This window comes from Cebus imitator, unplaced genomic scaffold (assembly GCF_001604975.1).
Source record: "Cebus imitator isolate Cc_AM_T3 unplaced genomic scaffold, Cebus_imitator-1.0 Scaffold379, whole genome shotgun sequence".
Classification (NCBI taxonomy): Eukaryota; Metazoa; Chordata; class Mammalia; order Primates; family Cebidae; genus Cebus; species Cebus imitator.
In genome coordinates this window covers 984,674-989,931 of record NW_016107694.1, presented here as the reverse complement: position 1 = coordinate 989,931, position 5,258 = coordinate 984,674, and positions in this window count along the sequence as shown.

The following is a 5,258-nucleotide window of genomic DNA, read 5'->3' as shown; positions in this document are numbered from 1 at the left end:
TTCTTTTGAAAAGAAGGAAAGGCCCACCTAAGAAAACAATTATTTCTAAAGCTGTGTTTAGCATCTTTACTAATATTAGTAAAGAGTACTTAATCAAATAAAGCATGTGGGAATATTGTCACAATACAGAAATGCTGAAAGTGCTTTTCTATAAGCTATAGAGAAACAAAAACTCACAAATTGGGTTTTAATATGCTACACCCTAATACACCCTAGGATTGAGTAAATATTTGGGTTCTAGAGTATAGCACAGTCTATTTTTGCAGGACAAGAAAATGATGAGTACTATATTTTAAAAAATAACCTGTCTACTTATAGGTAGATGAACTTAGCTGTCAGTTATAACCTTAGAAAGGGACTTAAAGAAGCTGCTGTAGTCTTCCCAGCCAAGAGAAGGGCATTAGAGGTCAACCAGAAAGCACTATCTTGGCTGGAACAACACCACCATCAAAAACAAGCAACAGGAGACTTCTGCCAAGATAGCCAAATAGGAACAGCTCCGGAGCGCAGTTCCCAGCAAGATCAACACAGAAGGCAAGTGATCTCCACATTTCCAACCAAGGTACCAGGTTCATCTCAATGGGATTAGCTGGACAGTAGGTGTAGCCCAAGGAGGACAAACCAAGGCAGGGTGGGGTGTTGCCCCACCTGGGAAGTGCAGCGGGCTGGAGAACTCCCCCTCCTACCCAAAGGAGGCTATCAGGGACTTTTCCAGACACTCCAGAACTCCAGCTCAGATACTGTGCTTTTCCCAAGGCCTTTACAGTCGGCAAATCCAGAGATTCTCACTGGTGTCAAAAACACCAGTGTCACAGGTTTCCAGCACAAAACTGGGCAGCCATTTTAGCCGGCATCTTGAATGCCTGCAAGACAGAACCACTCATTCCCCTGAAAAAAAAGGGGGGCTGAAAGCAGGGAGCCAAGCGATCTGGCTTGGTGGGTCCCACCACCACAAAGACCACCAAGCTGAGACCCATTGGCTTTTTGCAGCCAGCACAGCAGTTTGAGCTCGACCTCCGATGGTCGAGCTCAGTAGCAGGAGGGGCATCCACCATTACTGAGGCAGTTCTAATCTTGCCTGTGTAAACAAAATCAAACAGACGTTTACACAGCAGCTGGGCAGAGCCTGCAGCAGCTCAGTAAGGCCTATGTAGGCACACTGTGACTAGACTCCCTCCTTGCTGGGCAGGACATCTCTGAAAAAAGACAGCAGCCCATCAGGGACTTATAAGTAAAGTCCACCTTCCCAGGACAAAGCACCTGGGAAAAGGGATGTTTGTGAGTTCTGCAGCAACAGGCTTAAACCTCCCTGCCCAGCAGCTCAGAAGGGAGCAATGGAGCTCTAGGACAGCACTTGAGCTCTGATAAGGGACAGACTCCCTCCTCAAGTGGCTCCCTGACCCCTATATATCCAAAGAGACACCTTATACAGGAGAGCTCTGGCTGACATCTGGCAGGTACCCCTCTGGGACAAAGTTACCAGAGGAAGGAACAGGCAGCAATCCTTACTGTTCTGCAGCCCCCACGGGTCTGGAGTGGGCCTCCAGCAGCCCTGCAGCAGAAAACAGAAAGAAACAGCTCCAACATCAACAGAAAGGAAGTCCACTCAGAGACACCATCCGAAAGTCACCAACTTCAAAGACCAAAGGTAGATAAATCCAGGAAGATGGGAAGAAACCAGTGCAAAAAGGCTAAAATCACCAAAAACCAGAACGCCTCTTCTCCTCCAAGGGATCACAACTCCTTACCAACAAGAAAACAAAACTAGATGGAGAATGAGTTTGACAAACTGACAGAAGCAAACTTCAGAAGGTGGGTAATAACAAACTTTTCTGAGCTAAAGGAACATGTTCTAACCTAATGCAGAGAAACTAAGAACCTTGAAAAAAAGTTAGATGAAATGCTGACCAGAATAACCAGCTTAGAGAAGAACATGAATGATTTGATGGAGCTGAAAAACACAGCACAAGAACTTTGCAAAGCATACACAAGTTTCAGTAGCCAAATCAATCAAGCAGAAGAAAGGATATCAGAGACTGAAGAACAACTCAATGAAATAAAATGAGAAGGCAAGATTAAAGAGAAAAGAGTGAAAATAAATGAACAAAGCTTCCAAGAAATATGGGATTATGTGAAAAGACCAAACCTACATTTGATAGGTGTACCTAAATGTGACAGGGAGAATGAAACCAAGTTGGAGAACACTCTTCAGGATATTATCCAGGAGAACTTTCCCAACCTAGCAAGGCAGTCCAACATTCAAATTCAGGAAATACAGAGAACACCACAAAGATAAGAACAGCAACCCCAAGGCACATAATCATCAAATTCACCAGGGTTGAAATGAAGGAAAAAATGCTAAGGGCAGCCAGAGAGAAAGGTCAGGTTACCCACAAAGGGAGCCCATCAGACTTACAGTGGATCTCTCGGCAGGAACCCTACAAGCCAGAAGAGAGTAGGGGCCAATATTCAACATCCTTAAAGAAAAGAACTTTCAACCTAGAGTTTCATATCCAGCCAAACTAAGCTTTTTAAGTGAAGGAGAAATAAAATCCTTTATGGACAAATAATTGCTGAGAGATTTCATCACCACCAGACCTGCCTTACAAGAGCTACTGAAGGAAGCACTAAACATGGAAAGGAACAACCAGTGCCATCCACTGCAAAAGCATACCAAATGGTAAAGACCATTGGCACAATGAAGAAACTTTATCAACTAATGGGCAAAACAACCAGCTAGTATCAAAATGGCAGGATCAAATTCAAATTCACATATAACAATATTAACCTTAAATGTAAATGGGCTAAATGCCCCAATCAAAAGACACAGACTGACAAACTGGATAAAGAGTCAAGACCCATCGGTGTGCTGTATTTAAGAGACCCATCTCATGTGCAAAGACACACATAGGCTCAAAATAAAGGGATGGAGAAAAATTTACCAAGCAAATAGAGACAAAAAAAAAAGCAGGGGTTGCAATCCTAGTCTCTGATAAAACAGACTTTAAATCAACAAAGATCAAAAGAGACAAAGAAGGGCATTACATAATGGTAAAGGGATCAATGCAACAAGAAGAGCTAACTATCCTAAATATATATACACCCAATAGAGTAGCACCCAGTTACATAAAGCAAGTTCTTAACAATGTACAAAGAGACTTAGACTCCCACGCAATAATAGTTGGAGACTTTAAGACTCCACTGTCATTATTAGACAGATCAATGAGACAAAATTAACAAGGATATCCAGGACTTGAACTCAGATCTGGACCAAGTGAACCTAATAGACATCTACAGAAATCTTTACCCTAAATTCACAGAATATACATTCTTGTCAGCACCACATTGCACTTACTCTAAAATTGACCACATAATTGGAAGTAAATAACTCCTCAGCAAATGCAAAAGAACAGAAATAATACCAACTAGTCTTTCAGACCACAGGGCAACCAAATTAGAACTCAGGACTAAGAAACTCATTCAAAACTGCACAACTACATGGAAACTGAACAACCTGCTCCTGAATGACTACTGGATAAATAATGAAATGAAGGCAGAAATAAAGATATTCTTCAAAATCAATGAGAACAAGGACACAATGTACCAGAATCTCTGTGACACATTTAAAGCAGTGTCTAGAGGGAAATTTATAGCACTAAATGCCCACATGAAAAACAAGGAAAGATCTAAAATCAACACCCTAATGTCACAATTAAAAGAACTAGAGGAGCAAGATCAAACAAATTCAAAAGCTAGCAGAAGACAAGAAATAACTAAGATCGGAGCGGAACTGAAGGAGATAGAGACACAAAAAACCCTTCAAAAAATCAATAAATCCAGAAGCTGGTTTGTTGAAAAGATCAACAAAATAGACTGCTAGCCAGACTAATAAAAAAGAAAAGAGAGAAGAATCAGATAGATGCAACAAAAAATGATAATGGGGATATCACCACCAATTCCACAGAAATATAAACTACCATCAGAGATTACTACAAACACCTCTATGCACATAAACCAGTAAATCTAGAAAAAATGGATAAATTCCTGGACACTTACACCCTCCCAAGACTAAACCAGGAAGAAGCTGAATCCCTGAGTAGACCAATAACAAGGTCTGAAGTTGAGACAGCAATTAATAGCCTACCAACCAAAAAAAGTCTCGGCCCAGACAGGTTCACAGCTGAATTCTACCAGAGGTATAAAGAGGAGCTTGTATCATTGCTTCTGAAACTATTCCAAATAATACAAAAAGAGGGAATCCTCCCTAACACATTTTATGAGACCAACATCATCCTGATACCAAAACCTGGCAGAGATACAACTAAAAAAGAAAATTTCAGGTCAATATCCTGATGAACATTGATGTGAAAATCTTCAATAAAATACTGGCAAACCAAATCCAACAGCACATCAAAAAGCTTATCCATTACGATCAAGTCAGCTTCATCCTCCAGATCCAAGGCTGGTTCAACATACACAAGTGTATCATGTAATCTATCACATAAACAGAACCAAAGACAAAAATCACATGATCATCTCAATAGATGCAGAGAAGGCCTTCAACAAAATTCAACAGCCCTTTATGCTAAAACCTCTCAATAAACTAGCTATTGGTAAAATGTATTTCAAAATAATGAGAGCTATTTATGACAAAGCCACAGCCAATATCATACTGGATGGGCAAAAACTGGAAGCATTCCCTTTGAAAACTGGCACAAGACAAGGGTGCCCTCACCACTCCTATTTAATGTAGTATTGGAAGTTCTGGCCTGACCAATGAGGCAAGAAAAAGAAATAAAGGGTATTCAATTAGGAAAAGAGGAAGTCAACCTGTCTCTATTTGCAGATGACATGACTGTATATTTAGAAGACCCCATTGTCTCAGCCCAAAATCTCCTTAAGCTGATAGGTAACTTCAGCAAAGCCTCCAGATACAAAATCAATGTGCAAAAATCACAAGCATTCCTATACACCAATAACAGAGAGCCAAATTATGAGTGAACTCCCATTCACAATTGCTACAAGGAGAACAAAATACCTAGGAATACAATTAGCAAGGGACATGAAGGACCTCTTCAAGGAGAATTACAAACCACTGCTCAAGGAAATAAGAGAGGACACAAACAGATGGAAAAACATTCCATGCTCATGGTTAGGAAGAATCAGTGTCGTGAAAATGGCCACACTGCCCAAAGTAATTTATAGATTCAATGCTATTCCCATCAAGCTACCATTGACCTTCTTCACAGAACTGGAAA